A 23,083-nucleotide genomic window follows, 5' to 3' on the forward strand; every position below is an offset into this window, starting at 1 on the left:
GGAAATGTTTAATGTAATTAAAAGTGTTGTGTCCACAGTGCGTCTCGCTGAGGTGAGAGATAATGACGCTGTGTTTCACGTTGTCGAAGGCACCCTTCAAATCCAAGGCGAGAACCACTTTGTCATTATGAGGGTGCTCGACAGGCGTGAGTACTTAGTGGCTGAGTTGAAGCAAAATGTCTTGTGCCGACTTGTGAAGCCAGAATCCAAACATCGTGTCTGCGAAAGTGTTACGGGCCTCCAGATATTGGGAGAGGCGATCTCGAACTATGGCCTCCATAAGCTTGCCCACTCAAGACGTTAAAGAGATGGGTCGGAGATGATCGGTATTGATGAGCTTGCCTTCTTTTGGGATGAAGGTGACAACAGCCGTTTTTCATTCTAGGGGGAGGGGTGTATCGTTTTTACAGATTGCGTTGATGTATTCTAGCAGGGCCTCATACGCCGGCTCAGGAAGGTTGGCGAAAAGCTTGGTCGTAACCTTGTCCCTGCCCGGCGTGGTACCCCGTCTCATTTTAGCAAGGGCCGCCCGCAGATCTTGGAGCTGGAACGGACGATCCAGATCCGGATTATCTCTGCCTGTATAGAGATATTCCTGTCCACAGGGGTCTTGGATTTGACACAGATACTGATCCCATAACGTCTGGGCAAGTTGGTCTGTATGACGTTTGAAATTGTGAATCGCTCGTTGAAGATATTTCTGTGTTTCTGCGCGGGTATGAGTTAGATCTATCAGACTGCGGAATAGCTTCCAAGTGTTGCGACTAGAAATCTGTCTAGCAACAGAGCTACAACGATCCACCCAGTTTGAATCGGCGAGCTGGGCAGCATACCCAGCCGCCTTCTGGGTGAGGTCGTGAATCCGCAAGCGGAGTTTCCTGTTACGTTTCTGACGGCGCCACCTCTTAGTGAGGCTGCGCCGCGCTTCCCAAAGATGAAGGAAATGGTTGTCCACATCCGTCACCTTATCTGTGAGTTGTATTTGCTTTTCGTGTTTGTGTAGCATTCGGAGGAGGGTGTGGGCCCAGGAAGAATAGTCGTTTTTGAGCAGACTGTACGCGGGCAGCGATTGCCGGAAAGCCGTCCAGTCTGGCAGGTGGGCCTGCGCTATGGAGCGGTGTAAGGGGCGAGTGTAAATGATAGTGTTGATAATGCAGTGGTCACTGCCAAGGGTGTCCTCGGTGCTGACTCATTCTGCGTGTCTTATGTTGCGGGTGAGGGTGAGATCGGGGCCGGTGTCTCGAGTTACGGAGCTACCCACACGTGTTGGATGGTCAGGGTCAGTATGGAGAGTAATGCCCAGCGTGGAGATTAGTTCCGCAAGCTTTCTGCCACGCGACTCTTCCTTGCCATAACCCCACAAGCGGCTGGGGGCGTTAAAATCACCCACAATCGAAAGGGGTCACGACCTGCTATCTTTAGTACTTTACAAAAGATGTTCGAAAACTTAATGTTCTTAAGTTTAGGGGGGGGGGCGCAGTATATATTTAAGATGGTGGACGGGTGGGACAGTGCGACTCAGGTTGAGGACTGTGACCATCACGTACGAATATGATAGATTTAGTTGGAGATCGACCTCCTGCGCGGCAAAGCCTTTGTGGACAAGAAGAGAGTTGGACGGGTCCCGTTGGAAAATGTTGTAACCTGACAGCTTCACCGCCGAACCAAGTTTCTGGAGTGCGACTAATGCTGATGTATGCTCAGAAGTGTCGAGGTATAATCTCAAGTGGGCTCGTTTTTTATGGTTTTTGAAACCGCGGCAGTTCCATTGCACGACAGATAAAGCCTGATGTTTTGGGGGAGCGTGGGCTTAGTTCTCACTGCCATGTTGAATTCGGGGTTGAGCTGGGCTAGACTCCGCAGCTACGGCTCCCAGGCCCTGAACTGGGAGGGACTGCGCGGAATCTTCCGCAATTTCGCCCAGGTCAATAATCCTGGTAACTTTTGGTGGACGACTAACGTCCTTTAGTGGGCTAGGCCTGCGGCCAAGGCGCGGGCCAGTCTCATTCATCCATGTTTTAATGTTACTGGTGACCGCAATGGTCACCTTCTGAGTGATGTCTTCCATTAGCTGACCAAAGTTAGAAAGCTGGCCTACCAAACCGGCTAGGGTGTTTTCTACAGCTGTTAAACGGCTGTCCATCGCCTTTTCCTGAGGGCTCGCGAACCTAGGCTCAGATTCCTCAGGGCGCACCACTGGGACCGCCGGCGATGACGGCGGGGATGGTGATTCTGCCTGCGCAGAGCGCAAAATTTTGCTTTCAGCAGTAGCTGAGCTACCTGCGCGCGAAGTGCCGCTATTTCGCGGCGCATCGCAACGATTTCAAAGGGAAGGGAAGAAGGAGGGTTAGAGGCGGAAGAGGAGGCGACCCCACTCCAGCTGCCTACCTTGTTCGATGACTTGGAAGTCGCAGGCCTTGACGGGCCAGTGCCTCCGAGGTCTGGGAACTCCCCGGCCTTGAAAGCCGGAGCACCCTGGTCACGTGACGTCTTCGCTGTCGTCCTCGTTGACGGCTTCTTGGGGGATAAATGTGGCGTCTTCGGGTTGGCCGGCGCGCATTTGGTAACACCGCGTTGTGGCGCGTCGCTGGTCGCCGTGTTGCCAGCCTTGCCGCCGGAAGCACCTCCTTGCACGATGCCCGGCGACTCGGAATGCTGTGTAGCTGGAGGCCCCTTGAGGCTCCGGGCGGTGGGGGTTCCCGGAGCTTTCTGGAGGCGGCGAAATTTTCCATTGCAGGCCTGGGAGCCCGTGAGGTGGGCTTGCCCGCAGACCATGCAAGCCGGCTAGCACTCGTGAGGCACCATGCCGTCGGCAGCCGTCCCAACGTTTTGGCCGCAATGGCCTCAGCGTTCCTCTACCGGGCGAGGGCAGGTGTCCACCCGATGTCCGATCGTTCCACACCGGTAACAAGCAGGGATGGTGCGCTTGTACTCTCGCACTGGCGTGACCGTTGAGTTATAGAGGACAAAGCGCGGCACCTTTCGGCCCTCGAAGCTGACCAGCGCAAGAGATGACTTTCCGAGCTTGCGGACGAACGCGATATCACCGTCACGCCAGATGATTTTGTCGCGAAGAGTAGCCGAGGTCTCTCGCTCGTGAACGGTGATGACTCCCCGGCAACTTCGGTAAGTTTCGCTTGGCCAATGAGAGGAAGTTGACCCTCACTTGAGTTAAGGGTGAATTCCCGGGCCAGCTTGTTGGCCGTGGCGACGTCTTGGGTGGCGCAGAGAAATATGTTCTGATCTCAGAGGGGCCAGATACTGAGGGCCTTTACTGCCTCAGCGCCAACATAGGAGGCAAGGGCTAGGCCTAGTTCACCGGGCTTGAAAGCTTGGCGGAAGTCGATAGTGGCTCGTGGCTTCACCACCACAATGATGTCTTCCTGTTCGAAGCGAGGCATCCTGCGTGGACGCCACGATAGCTTCTGTGCCGGTAGATCCCGCGCGCCGACTTCTGTAGCAGGAGAAATTCGAGCCGCCCCGTCAGTATCGGACGCGGCGGCGGCAGCCGTCTCGGCGCGTCGGCCACGCTTGCGCAGCGCGATTAACGTAAAGAGGCTCTTGTCAGAAATAGCGTCCGACGATTCCGCAGTGTCTTGAGCGGCAGCAGGGACGGTTTCGGTCCACGACAGTGTAGACGAATCGTAGCCCCGAAGAGCGGTGGCCGCCATGTTGGCCGACGGCTGCGGGGAATCCCCGTCCAGGGCGGTATTGACGCTATCCTTCGTTAGGCTTAGCGGAGCTCCCACGAGGCGGAATCAGAGATCGGACATAACATGCCCAAATATGGTCCCACCTCGGTGAAAGGGGTGTCTTCTTGGTCCAGACAACTTTAGAAGGATGATGCCGGCAAAGTTTTCGGGCGGCATCAAAAATTTCCGGCCTTCCGGACGCAAATCACAGTAGCCGATGTGGAGCGCGTTCGCCCTCTTCGCGCGTCCGCAGCGCCCTCCTTAACAGTCAGAGAACTGTTCACAGAATGAAAACTTTCCCATAGTGTTGGCTCGTTGGAGGTCAATGACTGAACACATGAAAATCTAAGTGCGATTATTTCAGGTGTTTCAGTTATTCCGCGCTTTCATTCACCCCTCTTTTTCGAGCAGCTGAAGCCCATTGGAACTTGTCCACTATTTGCACCAAGGCTGAAACATTCAGCGGGTGACATATACCTCGTGAGCTGCCTATATTCAGTGGAACAAATTTATTTATTTATTTATTTATATATTTATTCAAAATACCTTACAGGGCCCAGAAGGGCATTGAGTAAAGGGGGCAAAATAACGGATTACGTACGATAGGAACAATGTGTCAAATACAACGCGTTGTACAAGGCAAAAAACTAAAAACAATTATAATTATACAGGGTAAATCGTAACGACAAGACGTACATCGCCACGAGCAACAAAAAAGTACATAAAAGCTGCAAGAATGCATCGCCTGTGCCCAATACACAGGTAAAGAAGAAGAAGTAGCCATACTAAAAATTCGAATTATTGAAACAGTACAAGAAACCTATACATAATGCATTAGCAACGAGGAGAAAAAACTTATGGGACACAGCAACCTATAACAAGACACCATGTCGTTAAAGGAAATGTTTGTGCAGCTGGTCTTGGAACGGTTGGTGGTAGCAGATATATCCGATCATTAAATCATTAAAGAAGCCGTTGTAAAGTACTCGTGCTGCTTGCTTAGTACTTCCCGCTCCTACTCAACACCCGCAGTACTGTTTGTAAGCAGAAATAGAAATATGAAAGCCGGAGTCAAAGGTGGTAGAAAGAAGCAGACTCATGGACATGTTCACGTTTTTCGTTTCCTGAGGGAAGTGGCCGCTTTGTGCAGAGTATATTTTTAGCAGCTGCGCACCGAAAGCGGATAGATGAAGCAAATTTCTGCACATTACGAGGCACAATAATGCGCAACTCTAAGCCATTCCTGCCTTCTCCTTTCCAAGATTTGATATTTCTCGATACTGTTATTGCGTTAGTGTTCTTCAAAAACAGTATCATATCCCATTAAAGTATCGAGCTGTAACGTGGAAAAATATCGCTGCCAATCTTCATTCGCGATTTACGGTTCTTGCTCAGTACATGTACAAGGATGACATGTGCTGCAGTTTACTGCGACCCTCATACTATACGAAATTTAACGCTAATACGGGCTTCTAATCGTTTTTCATGACAGGAATGCTTCCGCAATGATGATAGAAATATGAATGCCTTATATTGTACGAAGCACCACTGCGCAAGTTGCCCGAAGGGCAATCTCACACGCACGGAATCATTCACAATATCGAGCAGTTTTTTGGATGACCGAGAGCTAAACGGCTGCAACATTTGTGCCAGCTTGGCTTACCTACACCGAATAAAAAAATGCAGTAAGTTGCTGTCGAAAGAAGAAAGAAATCTTGATTCGAGTTTCTCAAAAAAGGGGACATATAGCGCACCTTGTTTTATGCATGAATTTCTTGTTTAAAAAATCATTTGATAAGCAAGGCGAATCCTCCGTGAAAATAAAAAAGCACTGCATCATAAGAAGCCTAAAATGCCTAGCACTGCTCGAATGTGTTCACTAGTAAATAAACAAAAAAGTTATTTTGAAACCGAAGCGCATATCATACAAGGCCAATAGTCGCCAAAGCATGAAAACAGAAGGAGCAGTTTTTAAGGAAATGAATAACACGATGCTCAAAGACCGCCAAAAACGAGCGCCCCCCTCCTAAAAATGATGCAAAATCTTATGGCGATTTCCACTGGTCGTGCTGGAGCAGCTTTTCTTGCTCCGCGACGACGAATTCGAGTTCCACTGGTCGACCTGGACCGATCGCGCGAACTCCGCTGTTCGTTTGGAGCAACTCCGTTCCATACGGAGCGCTGGTCGACAACGGTCGCTGTGCTCTGAGTCGGTTTGGGGCGTTCTTTTGCGATTCGAGCGCCTCGCTTCGGATCCACCAGTGGATTTCGCCATTAGTCAGTTTGATCGCGACCTTCTGACTTTCCCAACCGTGAAGCAATACATAGAGCCTAATGTAGATATGGCGGCAATACTTGGCATCCTGTGCTACGCACTTGCGATTACACCGACATTAGACACTTCATGTGCCCGCACAAATTTTCATGCCCATTACGGGCCATCTATAAGACGGACTAAATAGTGAATTCCGTCCGCGTACGGAGTTACGCGTGATCCGACGGCGCTGGCTCACTGGCGGACGGCAGAAGCTCGCATCCACGCAGTGGACGGTGGAGGTAGGCTACAGAGGACTACTCTCAAACTAGCCTCCTAGAGAGGGAGCAACGCTTTTGGATAGAGCGTGAGAGAGCGCAGGAGAGCGACGAAGGCTACGATAAGCACGGTTGTGAGGCTTCTACCTCTCCGTCTGCGCCGTCGTCTGCTCTAACGAGCGATGTCGTCCACCACATGTATGCATACTGCAGCCTTCAGCAGTCTAGGTGGAGCAAGGGACGTCGGGTCAAGTGGCGCACTGTCTGCGGGCGAAATTCGTGGTTGAGTTCGCTGTGCGGATGGCCCTTTACTACACAATCCACGCATTATAACAACACACGCACTCTTCTAATGGTTTACAGATTTCTGCACTCTAATGAAGCCCTAGAGCAGCCGCGCCATTGTGTAGTAGTACATAGAGGGTGTTTCACCTAAGGTTTTACACAATTTTTAAGAATAGGCTTTTTAAGTTGGAAGGGCGCTTTTTCCCGCATAGCACTGTCAGCGTAGTATATCAGAATACAGTTAAGACGTGCTAACTAGCAACTTGGTTAACTAATATTTCATGGTTACCTTTTTAACAATTATTGTTAGGCTTCAGAATTATTTACAGGCGTGAAGCCCTTTGTGAGTAATATCCATATCAGTTTTTAGAATTTCGAAAACGCGGTTACCCTCGCCGCTGTGGACCAACCAATTTTTTGCTACATCGCGCCACAATGCATGCGCTTTCGAGATGCTCGCAGGCAAAGCGACCTGTCTAGTGAACGTAACTCGATGAAACAGCCAAATTTGTTGGGCCACAGCGCCGAGTATACCCGCGTTATCGAAATTCCTAAACCTTTTATGGATATTACCTACGGTGCGCTACGCTCCTCTTGTAATTATGAAGTCGAACTGTAGTAGATAAAAAAGTTAACTACTCAATATTAGTTACAGGCTTGTTACTACGCTTTAGCTCTATTCTGGTGTACTACACTGCTGGTAACGCTGTGTCGAAGAAAGCACACTTCTAACAAAAATTCCTATTTTTAAAGACATATATAAAGTCTTAGATGAAACACTATAATTGTAAAAGCGTTAAATGGTTCATCGGCCACAAAACCCGGCTTCGGCATTGACCACCAGCGGTGGTCCCTAATATTCTACATGACGTCATCGTGGTATGAAATAATTAAAAATTTCCTTCCGAATGCGCGGGGATCTTAACTTCAGACTTCTAAACAGCGAAGCCAGCGCGGAACGCACGGACCTCAAAACCGAGTTACTTCTTGACGAACACAGGCATGCCTAGTGTATGCGTTGCCTTACGATTGTATGTTAATGAGCAGGTGTGTGATTAGAAAGGAATAAAAAACAATCAATACTTTTGCATCGAAAACAGGTAAGTATTTCTACGTGTCCTCCGTAATTTTGTTTTACTGACCAGCGCAGAGAGCGTGGTACTTGATATGACCGACTGCACTGAGGGTACCTATAATGTTGATCCATAAGAATAAAAGCCACTGCGTTATAAATTCGAGGCTGCATGAGGAGAAAGTTTTGTGCCAGTAACAAAAGGTTCATGCATCAGGAGAAAATTTCCAGCTGACAGATCAGCCGCAAAGGTTTCACGATGGCACTGTATACAGGAAGGAGGCGCCTGCGTTGCAGAATTTTTGCTTTCGCGGCTTTCTTGTAGGGCACTTCGTTCTGTTTGATGTCTGCAGAACGAGCGTGCTTGGCTGTAAGCACACTAGTTTTCTTGAGCTGGTGCTGCGGAAACGCGTGGGTGGAAAAAAAACACTACAATTAGGCGTCGTTATCTTCGGCGCTGTTGAGTCCGTTTGGCTCCAATCTTTATTGTAATCATTACAGAACGCGTTAGTGTCTCCAAAGAAAGAGCGAAATGCTCTTCCGCGTCGTCGGTGCGGATTCTGGTTAACGTCTCACATAGGGCGGCATTACCACATAGTGTTGTTTTGATTTCTCTCCTTGTTTATTCTTTCTCTCCTCGGTAGCTGCCTAAATAACCTTGTTGGTTACTCCAGTGAAAAAGTGATTCGAACTAACGCCGTATGTTACAAGGCATGCAAGGGGGTCTTCATTAACCCGGAAGTTCTGCGTAACAATTTCGCGAAAAACAACGAGCGCTAACGAGAGACGGTAGGGAGGCGCTGCCTCTTCCCGAGCCACATATTTTGTTGTGCAAACTTTTTACTTGGAAGTAGGTGCCGATTGGCTCTGCAAACCGTTTAGCCCAGAAATAATCAGGCAATGTTTCAGACGAAATCATATGTTACTGTTTTTTTTCTCTTTCTCTAAGCATAGATAGGTGGGCTAGTTGGTTCTGTGTATATTTATGAGACATGAAGCATTCTTTACATCTGCTGAAAAAGAGAAAGGCGTCAGCAGGCCTTCTGTTGCGCAGCAGAAAAAGAAATTATCTCACCGCAGTTCTGTTTGGTGAGTCAGCCAGGTAGGCGACTTGGAGGTGCGTGATGAGTTGAATGTGAGTGACAAAATACCTTTATGGCCATGTTTCTGTTTTGGTTCTCGTTTTGGTTTCTGCAGCCTTTAATATTTATTGTATGGTCGCGGAAATATTTTTGAGCCACAGGTGTCATTAGTGCCTCTTGTAAACATGAAAACATGTTCTGTGGAATAAACCTCAGTTGAAGTCCGGAAGTTCCTCGTCCGTTGTGTCTACTCTCTTCGTACGTGTGTTTCTGTGCGCTGGATTGTTGTCTCATAAATATATCTAACTTCCTCACCTCAAAATTGCCGGTAGGTGTTGTTGAGCCACATTTAGCTGCTATAGGGACATGTGCAGTGTTAAAACGATTTTGCGCAGTGGCAAGTGAAGCACCGTTCAGGATTGCGCTTTCACATTGTGCAAGAAGAGAAAACACGCGAAAGCTTGCCTGACACGCGGCGGACCAACTGTTCGAAATGCCGCTCCGAAAATAGCGAAATCAAGAAGTGCAAGCATGCGAGAACGTGCATTCCTATAAATCTACGTTTCGAGTCAGACTGAAAATTTCTACTCCTCTATCATGGAAACGGTATAGCAATTTGCGTGAGCAATACTGAAGCATCAAGCTAGACATGTGCATTAGTTTGTGTATTTCATACACAATTTCTTTAGTGAAAGTGCCAGACACCAGGATACGAAGAACTGCGCTGCCCTGTGCTCTTCTACTGGTGTCTAGCACAATCGCTGGTGGAGTTATATCTGATACTGAAGCACTTGACGGCCATAATTAGTTGGGGTTCTGGTGCCATTCTACATTTGTGGGTAACGAGTAAGTAGTAAGTTCAATGTTCTCAAGTTAGACATTTCAGCGGTAGCGTTGAAATTTCTCAGGTAACCTAGATAGATAGATAGTCTGGCTGTATGTTTGCTTTATTTTAGGGCGGGCATTTTTTTCAAGACAAGTTCAGAGTGGTTTTCAAAGGGTAGATATTGAGTAACAAGGAACACTTTTTTTTACAATAGTAACAATTTGTTAATCTTAGATGCGGTTTCGAGCTGGGTGGGTGGTTAAGACAAAGCCCTTTTAATCGGGCGGTGGCTCAAGCCACCTAGCCATGACTTATGAAATTTTACTCTTGTCTTGATTTTAGCCATCAATCAGATAACCTTCGCTTGGTTACTTCTACCCGTTTAAAATCTACTTTCCCTTCAATGTCGTTAAAGCCCAATGCCTTGGATAAATCAGCCCCCCTGCTTTCCACTGTAGGGTAAAGCCTTTTACGGAAAAGTGACAAGTGTTCAGCCGCTTCCTTCTCTCCGCGCGCAATGCACAACGTGTCTATCTCGCAGCACCTGACTCTATATGTCTTAGTCCGCAAAACTCCCGTCCTGGCCTCAAACAACAATTATCATAGATATTTTCTTTAGGAATTTTCTGCTTAAAGATCCTGTATGTCCCCAGTGCCGATTTCGTCAGCATCCCTGTTTTTCACAGAGCTCTCTCTGTTTCTTTAACCTTTTTCTCAACCGATAATTGCTGTTTTGGCCCCATACTGCTGTCCAGATATTTGCTTGTCAATTTTCTAGTTCGCTTTCTTCATTTCGTGTCAACATTCTTTATGTACAGGTATCTGAAAAATTTCTTAGCCCACTGCTTTTCCCCCAATTTTCTTAATCGCTCCTCAAATGCTATCTTACTGATAGCTTCTCTGCTCTCGAACTACGCTCATACCATATCACCCTGCATTCCTCGATTTGGCGTATTGCCATGTGCTCCAAAGCTAGCCTCCCTACGCCGCATTGTTTGATTTCCAACCTTGCTTGAACATCTGGTCTCATGCACAGGACCGCATTACCGAAAGTCAGGCTAGGATCCATCACCCCTTTCCAGATCCCTCTTACCACTTCATACCTATTGTATTCCACAGTACCCTATTTTTTATGACAGATGCATTCCTACTAGTTTTATTATTTACATATTTTTATGCTCTATCAGATACTCAGCACAGGTATTTATCCACACCCCAAGATACTTGTACTCATCCACTACTTCTAGCGTGAACTCCTGTGTTCTATGCTCGCCGCCCTCATCATTAAATATCATGACTGCAGATTTTTCTTTACTGAAAACACCTAATCTGTCTCCCTCTGTACCACGCATGTCTATCAACTTCTTCAAATCTTCCTTGTTGTCTGCCATTTAGCACTATATCATCCGCGTATATTAGTCCCGGTAATCACTCTAATTCATTCCTCTTTCTTGAAAAAAGAAAGGTTGAAGCCTGGTCCGCTCCTCTCTAGCTTGGTCTATAACCCTTGCAGGTACAACATGAACAACAAAAGAGACAGAGGACATCATTGCCTAAGCCCACGCTGTATCTCTACAGGCTCTGATACCTTTTTTTTTTCCATTTTATAAGCACTCTGGTACCTTTATATATATCTTTTAAAAGATTAATTACTCCATCTTCTACATCCAATGTGCCCAGTATGTTCCACAAATACTCTTGAATAACGTTGTCGTAGGCTCCCTTAACATCCGGAAATGCTAGCCATAGGGGCCTGTGTTCCTTTTCAGCTATCTCTATACACTGCGTCAATGAAAACAGATCGTCCTCCAATTTCCTTTGTTTCCGGAACCCATTTTGCAGCTCCCCTAACACCCCCTCGTTCTCCACCCAAGCCTGCAGTCTCCCCTTTATAATCTGCATCACCACTCTGTAAACCACAGGTGTCACTGTTATGGGACTGTAGTTACTTACGTCAGCTTTGTCCCCCTTTCCTTTATATATTATGATCATTCTACTTAATCGCCATTCATTGGGGACTTTGCCATTAACTATAATTTTACTCACTACATGTATTGTTTGCTTGGATTTTGGTCCTAGCTTTCTTATTAACATAATCGGAAGACTATCAGATCCTGTTGACGTGCCACTAGGAACGTTCTTCTCTGCCCTTTCCCTTTATCTTTGCTGAAGTGAAGGAAATGCAGTAACCGGCCTATCCGCCTTCGAAAAATTATGCGCAACATGTCTTTCTTTAAATTTTTCTGTCATCCTTGTTCCTATGTTTTTCATTGTTTCATCCCCTTCTAGTCGAATACCCTGATCTGTAACAATAAACATTTGCTCTGGCCTAGTCTTATTACTCATTGCATTTAGATGTTTCCAGAATTTTTGAGCTGCTTTTCTATCCTTTTTATTTGCTTTTGACATGCATTGGGCACCCTTTCTTCTAATTTCCTTATTATACAAATAGCATGTTTCCCTTCTATACTTTATGAAGGTGTCTCATTTTCTGTCTACTCCAACTTCTGGTTCCCCCCTCTTCTTGGAATATCTGTGTTCCCTGCACGCTTCCTGACGTTTTTCTATCGCCCTCTTGACCTCCTCATCCCACCAAGTTTTGGGTTTGCTTCTTTTCCCTTTTGGCTTTACTCGCACCTTAGCTAGCTCTAGCTCAAGTAATCGAGTTAATTTGGTATAAGTTCATTCTTTTTTGATTATCCTCAAAAATTACTTTTTCTGTGTTTCTGCTGCTTCCAACTGCTGTTTTGAGTAAAAATTTTTCTCTGTTTGTTCATCTCGCTTTAGTCCTACACTGGTTTCTCTGCTGAAACTCAACTTGATACGTTTGTGGTCACTACCTAGACATCCCGAACCATGTTCATCTATGTTCATTACCCCTAATCTAATATGCATCATCTGTGACAATAGTGCATAATCTATCGTGGAGTGCAGACTGCCTGCCTCCCTTGTTATGAGCCCCCTCACACTTCTCGGTACTGTTGCATACAACTAAATCATGCCTGTCACACATAAGCTGCAGCATGCTTCTTTACGAATTTGTATATCCATCCAGGTCTTCTACTTTTGCGTACATGTCGCCTAATATAAATATCTCGCCCGGTCCTCCTAGCTCATCAATGTCGCTTGCAATACATTCTGACATTTTTTTGTTTTCCTCTTTGACATTAGCTCCTGCCCACCGGTATACAGTGCCAAGGAGTGTTTGCTCCCCTGCAACTTTTCCTTTTGGCCATAAATGTTCCTTGCGTTCAAGTTTAACCCTTTGAAAATTCATAATTGTATGAATGAATGCCCCAATTCTAACCCCCTTTCTGCTGCCTTCTGTTCTATTGCAATATTCCCATGCGTCGTGTTGGTTACAGGGTGATTTTTCCATTTCTCTAAGATGGGTTTACACTAAACCCTGTACTGTTAATTCCTCCTGCCTTAACTGTCTTCTATTTCCTGCCATTTCAGTCTATAGCTACCACATTGCATGTTACTGAAACCTATGTCTGTATTAACTTGGCCCTGGCGCTTGTGTCTATGTCGTCTCCTGTGGTTCCATCGTCCCTTTGACCTTGGTTCGTTCTTCTCTACACAGGTTCTCTCAGAGCTCTGTGTCCCCCTGTATAAGCTGTTGCCTGGCGACCTATCCTACTACCCAACCTCTTGCCAGCGGCACCACCGTAGTGAATGCCATCCTGTGCAAAAGGGTGGAGCCTGACCTCGTACACTTCCCTGTTAACTTCCATTACCCCGTATCCTAGTCGTCGACTGATTAACCTATTTACACGGTTAGCCTCAACGACCCTCCTTTCCGTTTCGCTAGCCTGCCTCTGAACCTCTGGGATTGTGCATATGGTCACATGCACACTCTCAGAGGCCTCTCTTAGCGTACGAATCCCCACTTCTAACTGCTTCTCGAGATTCTGGCTCATCCCCTTCAGCACATCGTTGAGACCAGCATGGATAACGACAAGGTGTTCGCCATCCATGTTTTTCCGTACCACCAACTGTGCTTCGGCCATTGCATCTACCATGAAGTTCCCTTACTGGGCCTCCACCCGCACCCGCCTGTCCGCCTTCATTGTCGTCAAAACGCCTCCCTCAACCCTCGCTACCTTCCAGTCACCGACTACTAGAACCCTTCTGCGCTCTAACCGTTCGCTTCCTGACTGCGACTGTTGCCCTCCGGATCGCGCTAGCTGTCTCTCCCGCCGCCGTGCGCTACTGTCGCAAGTCTCCGTGCCCGTTTTTACCTCTCTGTCTTCCCCGCTCTCAGACTGCTGCGCTACAGCACTGTAGGAGCGACGAGCCTCGTCCCCTACTTGACAATTGATCATGACTGGTGGTAGTGAGGTTCGACACATGACGTCAGTACAGCAGCGACACCAGCGGCTGTTACATCAACTATCACGACCTTGACCTTTGACCTTTGACCTTGACTTGTGACATCGACCTTTGACCATTGACCTTTGACATTGACCTTCGGTCGAACCGGAAAGCGTCTGCCGGCATCGCATGCGCAGGTCATGATAATGGGTTGTCCATAAAACGCCGAAGCACTTTGATGCGTTCAGCGGAACGCTAGGTGTTATCGGTGCGACGCCTGCCGTGGAGAGATGAAAACCACCAGTCGCTCGACCACAAACGCAGCCAGGGAGATCGACCTTTTATCTTTGGACCAGGGTTAATCAGAGCTAAACCAGCAAATTTGTTGCTTCTCTTCCCACACCTGTTGCATTGAAGCCGATGAGCCACATACGCAGGCTACGCCAATCCTGTGACTGCTAATACAGGGAAAAATTTCATGCACAACAATGCATTAGTGCAAGGGACATGGGGCTTGTGAACAAAGCAGTGAAGTTACCGCCAAGGCTTTGTGAAAGCAATTTGTTGCTTATACCGTTACTGGGCTATATATATAAAGAAATCGCTGGTTTAGAGGATGCGCTGGAACACCAATATTGCGAGTGGGAAAGATATGTGCGTCGAAGGGGCTCTTTTTTCTTGTTTTTAGGCGAGACCGCGTAAAAAATTCCTGGAGAGGGCACGGCATGCACCCCGAAACGCGACTGGCATATTTACGGTTGCCCCTGTTGAACCTAAAAGTTGGACATAATTGATTATTCCCGGTATGTTTACACCAATATGCTTTGCTTTTTTCTTCAACCAGCTCCAGCTGTGCGGGGGTGTAGAACAGATTAGTTGCCCTGCGACCAACTTTATATCCCCGTTTGAATGAGGAGGTATAAGCAACAAAAGTAATTGGAATCTTGACAAATTACGCAGGTTGTGTCTGCGGCTGTGTTTTTAGCGCCCGGCAAAAGTAATCGGCACCGAATCAAAGACAGCAAGGAGCCATTCACAAGCTGTTGGGTTGTATTTTCCTTCTTCGAAGTAGCTAAGGCGTGGCCACAGAAATCGCGGTGACCAGGGAAAGTTACTCGTATCAGAAGTGAGTGTTAACGTCGGGTCATTTCGATTTAAGAGGCGCCTAAGCAAAGAAGCGCTCGTCTTCAGAAGTTGATTACATTTCCTAGTATTCTTTGGGTTAGAGCATATCGGGACGATGAAGCGCTAAGGGCAGAAATATTTTTAGGCGTGCACCACTCCCAGTGCTTTCCCGCTCGCACTTGGATTGCATTGTGGACTGCGGTGTTTGATCAAAGGTATTTTTTCATGGCATAGAATTTAGCAGAGAACGTTTGTTGAAAGGGCATTGGTGAGGCTTTGAAGGATATCAAAATGTGTGGTGGCTATATACATGGCGATGCACGAGCAACCGGCCAGCCTGTATAGTGTAAACACCAGGACGAGCGCAACTCGTATTTCATTAAGTTGCACGCCTCTTATTCCTGTGGACTTCCTCCTCTTTTTATGTAGCCGCTACCATCTGCTGTTGACGGGCCCGCCCTTCATTTCTAACCTTAATTAATGTTGCCTCGAAGAAGGCAGGGTTCACTAGGCTCGTTTATGAATACGACTCTCTGGTGATCAAACTTTCTCCAAAATCGTTTTGGTGATGGCCAGAAAGTGTGTCTCTGATCTCCGAATGCTAGTAAGGATTTGAGACATTTCCACAATGCGTTGATTTTAGCACACGAAAGGAAATTTAGCAAAACGAATAGACAAAAACACGAAAGGACACGTACCTTATTTGAAGCGTTTTGTTGCCTTGTTCAATATTTCTAGCAGCCAATGGTAAGATCTGCTGCATGCATGAAATAAATTTATCTGTGATCTTCTGGCTTGGTTTTTAAGAAGAAAAGAATTTAGCACGTAATATGACAATAATGCGCGTGCTGTAGGCAAACATAGAGCGACAGTGTTTCTTCTAGTACATTTCTGGGTAATGGGTGCGGCATGGGCGCCCTACATTCATTGATGTACCATGTACGCGCTCCGCGCCTTCTATCTGGAACAAGTTAAAACCACGCAAGACCACGCAGAACAGGCTCTCGCAGTCTCCATGGAAGGCTTCAAAAAGTTTGTGCCCGTCTTAGCATTGGTGTGCCAGGCTTCACACAGTGCAATCTCGAAGGCGCTTTTTCCATATCGGATATAAAAATTAGTGTTGCGATATTCTGCTCTAGGGAATTCTCCAAGTCGCTCCGGAGGTTTATTCAATGAGAATGGCGTCCTCAACCCGTAGTGGATGCCAGTAGTGGATCAATGTTTGCAAGGGGCGCGGTTCTTCCCACTGTTCCCTTATTGTGTAACTAATACCGCTCAGGGATCCAAACATGCAGTAGCTACAGATTGCAGGTGAAGCGTGCTCCACAGAAATGGTGGCTTTGCAGCAACATGTTTTCAAAACTATTAGGAATTGGCCGAGCCAATTTAAAGAAATGGTCACAAATGCCTTTCTAGAGTTAATTTGTCTATACAGTGCCTGTAGTAGCGAGTGGTCGCAAAAAGGTTTAGTAGGCGCAGATAAACAATATAAGGAAAAAGTAACTAAATTTACAAATGCATAATCAAGAGAATGTCTATAGGCCTGCTTTCTGACCATCAGTAGACTTCTGTGAAAAGACGAAAGCCTAACAAAATCTGATTGTCATAAATGTTTTGACTGTCAACAATCTGATGTCTTTAATAGACTTTCAGTACACGTTGCTCTACAACATGTTTATTGAAAAAAATGTACTGGAAGTCAATGACCACAATAACATAAATTGGCTATTGATTAATCATCCGTCTTCTCTACTGAAAATTGAAGTATATTTTTGAGAAGTATATTTATGAGCGCGGAATTCTAGGGCTGCGTCAGCCAAAGAGGCAGATGCGATGAAAGAAGATCGAGGTATTCGCTCCCAACTATGCATTATTCCGCAAGTATGAATAACAACTCAGCCTCGTCTCTAAAGTTTCACCCCTATGGTGAAACCAGGGCCGCAAATATTTCATGCTTTCAGCTTTAAATTTGTGTTTTTATTGCGACTCAGATTTTCCGTGATAAAGATTCTAACTCTATGTGGCTTGCCGGGTGAAGAGGCAAAGTGCACTAGTTCTCCGGTGACTACGCCGGAGGTCTTTTCATTGCTTGCGCAAAAGAAGGGCTCAGGTTAGAGCGTGTCAGATCAGAGCGAGAGCTCTCACGCTGCAATTGCAAAGCCCGGCGTCGGAACGGCGACTTCGTCATCAGTTTTACGTAGAAGCCTGCCTAATAACGAGATAACACGTTTTAAAAATATGTGAGCCACCATTGTCGTATAACTTTTGACAAGCACGCAGTTTGATTATGGCGGCGCAGTTCTGGTAAACCAAAGTGACGATCACTGGGGGAAGGAGAAGTAAAATGAGGGCGCACACTTTGACATAGGCAATACAGAAGTATTTTTCACCGAGAAGACAGCACTATGTTCAAACGCTGAGAGAATAACAGCGCAGTAAAAATATTCCCGAAAATGTCCACAGAAAACTGGAGTCATTCATAGGATGAGGAGAAGAAAAGAGGTGGGACAGGTAGTTCGAGGGAGAAAAGCTTTTGCTTTGTTGCAACTGCCTAGAGCCAGGGCATATTTGTAGGGAGATGCACAAAGCGACGTGTGGCGTTTTCGTGCATAAAACATAGTGATGAGAACTTGCAGCTTCTTAGCCCCTACCTACATGAGCTGCAAAGAAATGCATATTCTATAAACTGTTCAAATAAAGCATTCCTACCTCTGGACATAGGGCACATATTTGGCTTTCGCGTTGAATATTTCGTGGGAGAAGGAACGTGCATTAAGAAACTGCTGAACTGCCACATTGCTTGCCTGCCTACGACGAAAGTAAATATTTTGGGTCCGTTCAGATAGCTGCGACAGTAGGAGGCGGTATCTAAAATGGTTCCGCTGCAGTGCCCCTACTTCTAAGATAGGCTTTACCGGCCACAAGGTGAGTGCGCAGAAACGAAGGAAGAAGAAATAGTGCAGGCAGTAACGCTCATGAAAAACCGCGCTGTCGATGCTCAGTTAACACAGGACTTCAGGCAGAAAAAAGGGGAAATTTAATACTTGTTTTTTTAAGGCAGGTGAAGCAGAAAAATGAAAATTTTGACAGCTAAAAAAGTGATCGATTTTGTCTTCAGATGAGGCGGCAGACGCGGCCGCGAATCAAGGGCTCCGCACGAAGAAGAATCCGAAGCCGCATCGCCATGATCGTCTACTTAGCGTGGCTTTGACCGTTCGCAGTCAGACAGAAGAACACTGTAGCGTGGGCAAAAGAAAAACTCAAGTCTATGCCACATGAACGGCACCGCGGAAGACGGTACTGCTGGGCGTAATATCTGAATGGGGGAAAAAAGGCTGACTTACTTCTGTGCAGGTGATGCACACATCTCAAGGGCAAACTTTTTGGCCGCTTGGGGCGAACTGAACGGAGAACTGTCTTTTGAGCTTGCGCCATGCAATCTCTGGCTGAAGTACTGTAGGATAAAAAGAAAGAAAAGAGTTTCAATGAAGCACTGGGTGTCTGGGTCTTTTTGTTTGCTGCTTTTCTAAAACAAAGTCTACACTAACGTTTTGTCTACCTAAATGCAACCAGCATGGAAAGTTCATCTTTCATAACAAGCCGGTGACACGCCCATCTACGTCCGATTTTTGCGAGAAAGCTATCCACAGCCGGATGTTGGTGGCTTTTAGTAATGTAGTCGATGCAATGGCTGTCACGCTATTGTTATCTGAATGTCCATAGCAGAAAATATGTAACTCTGTCCGTAGCTGTAAATAGGAGTTTATTTATACCTTTTTGCGCTGAGTCAGACTACAACGAAATGAACTTTTGGCATATCCATCTTGTTTGCGGATTTCACGGCAACCTATCGCAATTAAGTGGACGACTAGAGCGGAACGAGGCACGATTTCCCATGCGTTGTGACTATCCGGGCCGCAGTGAGCTCGAATGGCGTATGCTGTCACCACGGTCAGTGGATTACCGCAGCTTGAAAGCACTCTGACTGGCAGGCCACTGTGAATCTTTTGTTGGTTCTTCGCGACTCCACGAACAAAAGAGAAATATTCATATAAAGCCGTTAGCACACGCTTGTCCACAGAACTCTAACACCATCATGTGTCACAGATGAAGTGAAATGATTGATACGATGCCCCATACTGAAGGCGCGAAGCCGCATAAATATAGAAATAGCTCTTGCGGTTGCACACTGGCTTGAATGCATTTTATTATCGCATTTTATTCAGGCGCCGGAGGAACACGGAAGAACTATGCAAATAATAGAGCAGCTGTGCCAAACTTTCATTTTATTCTTAATCAGTAATTTGTTTTGGCACACTGGTGGTTATTTATGGGGTACAGGGGCTTCTAGGACATTCTCAGTAAAATTACATCTGGAAAGTCTGATAGCCCTTCTATAGGGGGTTATGTTTGGCGTGAAACTTACTGCTCTGTTGGTTCTGACGATGCACAAATGTGCAGCACACGTGACGCCATTGAAAATGATCGCTATTAAAAAGCGTTCACATGAAGAAGCCGAACCTCAGTTTTCTGCGATTCTGAAAAGCAACAAGTACTGCTGTTAGGTGATAGCAATATGAAAAGAATTCCACTTTTTGATTGTGTCTACAGCGCTGTCTCAAGAAGATCTATGGAAAGCAGTATTAAGTACTTCAAGAGTTCTGAAAGAATCTTCTAGATTTATATCTACAACCCAAGCACTGACCATAGGATTCAAACCTTGCGAAAAGCATTATATACAACGCTTATTTTCAGTGTGGACTCGGATGGCTTGGCTGGAGTTCGAATGCCGGCTTTGAAAACAGAGAATTCCAACCGTGATTTAATTTCTTGTTCATTGTTTAAAGCTAATTTAGTGCAAGTGGAACTCTCTGGCTGACCGAACTTTTCCGATCGAAATAAGTGCCCAGAACACGTATGTAGCCACCTCATTTTGCATCTGAACACACTCATGACAGCACTGCTTGTTACGCTCATCTTTCTTTTAGACCAAAATTAACCCTTTGACACGAAGGGCAACTTGAACCCGTAAAAAAACGTAATATATAAACTGGGCACTAATCGTGTATGATGTCATGCAGGTTAAAGGACTACACACACCCTCTTCAGCCGCTGCTAGGTGGCGTGCTCCTCAGTGCAGTGAGGACAAGCTCATTTATGGCTCAACCGAACACCTTATCTGTTGTGACGGCAGCCGACACCTCTAATAATTATGAGCTGAGAGTGTTGTCACGGAGACTTAGCCACGCTGCCCAAGTTCTTGTCAAGAATGTCGGTCATCGGTGCTGTCGGTCCGACGTGGCGTGCAAACTTATCGAAGAAAGTTCTAAAAGGAAGCTCGCTGGACCATGCGGCCTTCTGGCGACAAGGCCAGTCATTCGTTTTACGCCGCCTTAAGACGCGTCGCTCGACTAAAGATGCAAAAGTTGCAGAAATGGGTGGGTATTGTAGGAGATTCAATCCCGCCAGATGTGGAAATACCATGACTTCTCAATATCTGAAGGAAGGGACTGACAGCGGTTGTTTTTCAATAATTTCTTATTTGAAACTGTAATATAGAATTGGACTGCAGATTAGAAAAAAAATAATATATTCCTCTTCAAACTGAACTAGCAGACTGATTAACATATCAGCAGTGCCCTGCTTAAGAAAAATACTACAGGCTGCAAGGCTCCACAGAAAATGTTTTAAAAATAAACACAACACCAGCAGGACGCGTAATTCAAGCAAGGAGTTAGGGTAAAAACGACGGACGTATAATGAATGCATTAAAAGCAGCCGCACACAACCTTGAGCATGAGAGTCATCTGAATTCCTTTACTTTAGCCATTGCAGACGAAAACAATCAACCGTCATTCATGACACATCAATCTGACGCACCCCAGACGAATTCTTACAAGGCCGTTTTGAAAGCAAAGCAAAGCGAGCCAAGCGAGCCAAGCGAGCCAAGTGCAAGCACCTAGTGGTACTTACCGAAACGTATCTAATATCCTCGCTTCAAACGTGTGACCATTAGTTTTCAATTAGGGGAACAGTGTTGAAAAGCTATTCGAGAAAAATAGCAGAAACAAGCAATACCTTTTGAAGTAAACTTCTGCACAATCAGAACATTGTGCGGCACAATTAATTTGGCCATCCAATTCAGTGCCGGATAGTGGAATAATGAGATTTATTATACAGGAAAGAATTTACGTTCCAATTGCAGTTCCGCAATTTATGTTGGAAACAGAATTCAAAGAAAAATCATGCTCAAATATTCACGCTCTCACCCTTCGCCTGACCGCCACGCAACAATATGTATTGAGAAGCTCCTTTCCTTATTCTATTTTTTACAGTTAAGTGTTAGATCTTACACTAAGGCCTGTTAAACCAGATTTAATAGGCGCACATACGGATGCATCATGATGAAGACCCATTGTTCGCGCCACTGGTTTTAAAAACCTACACTTTGTGCAGCATGTCGAAGTGTAGCTGAGTGAAACACTTTTCCTGTGAATCTGTGGTGCTGCTGATTAAGAGGCGGGCGTGCTTCCTGGTATCTTTAATGAAACATTGCATTGTTCTTTACCATCTTTACCAATGTCGTCTTCGTGCACCTGCCAATACATCGTCTTTTTTTTTTTGCTCCAGCCTACAGATTTCCTTCTTCATATGGTTTGCTTGCCCTCCCCATCCCACCACATCAATTTCAAGTGTCCGTGTGTGTAACTTAGTGTTTGCAACTGTTTTTTCTTTTGTTTTTCTCTTGACTGGCTTCCTGCTTTTCGTGAACGTGTGAAGTGGTTTATAACCATTCTTTCTTTTGTAGTGAAAGATAACAGCACCCTTATTGAGGTCTTCGCCTTTATTACTTGCTTCTCTCAAAAGCTGTCCAGGCGCCATGTACTGTAAATAAATAAATACGGTTCCAATTTCAAGCGAAAGTTTACCCTTACTATTGAGTAAAAAATTAAGATGTAAGAAATCCTACAGTCGAAAAAGACAAATGTTTCTATCTCTTTTTCTTCAGTCATTAAACTAGCTCTATCGCTTTGAAATCGATAAAGAAACGCTCTCTTCGTGTACTCTTATTATTGTGTCTGCCTGTACGGCCTTTCCAATTCTATCTTTTGTGGAGTACACAATTATCGGTAGCCTGTACTAAAAATGGTGAAGATAACTAGCGCCATATCCTGGCTTCTGCTAATGCCTTCGCTTACAATGTACTCAAAATAACATCCCTGTTTTGATTCTTGCCAGACAATATTAATCAAAATATTTGATTATTGTTATGCATGTATAGAGCTCGATAGATGTGCCCGAGATAAAAATTGTAGATATCGTTTTGCAGCGAAAAAAACGCATGCGGCGTGCAAAACTAATACATACAAAACAGCGCGCAAAATATTTGGGACGTGACACAAATGATCTCGAATTCTCAGCTCTTGACAATTCAATAATGAAATATTAACACGGAGAGTCCTGTCGTAGCTAATCTCACTTTATTTTTCAATAAGTATTACCTTTTACAATGATCCATATACGAAAAAAGGCAAAGTGCTTATTTATTTATGCCTTACAAGCCTACAGGGCACTGATCAAAGCATACAGGCTCATAATAATGACTGAGCTGCAGTATCATGCTAACCAGTCTAAAAGAAAGTTATGAATTGTATGTATTGTGTTATATCTTAGAGAACAATAACAGCAGTCTTTTAACGAAATCATACACCCACACACAAACAAATATGAATGCGTTTGAATCTTCATCAATATGGCTGCACCGCTGGTACGAGCTGGGAGATCGTACCCGCGTACACTAACGTGCAATTAACCGACGTCGAAGATGTGAACCGCTCTGGATGGTAGGAAGGTATTCGCCCTATAAAGTATACGTCGAAACCTCAGTAGTATGCATAAGGAGCCGTAAGTGAATAATTCCGTCTCTTATTGATATTTTACAATCACTTATAGAAACTATTTTGAAGTTAAACGGTTTTTCACTTATATTACTTGTCAATAGTTTCACTTGAAGTGGCGAAAGTGTCAAGGAGGGGAAAGGTGAAAGGAACATTTGAAAAAACTGGCAATAACAAGACAATATAGTGCTTCTTGGCGTCGGCTAATTACCTGAGATTAATGAGCGCAGTCTGCCTCGGAGGTGATCGCGTTC

Source organism: Amblyomma americanum, chromosome 5 (genome assembly GCF_052857255.1).
Source record: "Amblyomma americanum isolate KBUSLIRL-KWMA chromosome 5, ASM5285725v1, whole genome shotgun sequence".
In the NCBI taxonomy this organism is placed as follows: Eukaryota; Metazoa; Arthropoda; class Arachnida; order Ixodida; family Ixodidae; genus Amblyomma; species Amblyomma americanum.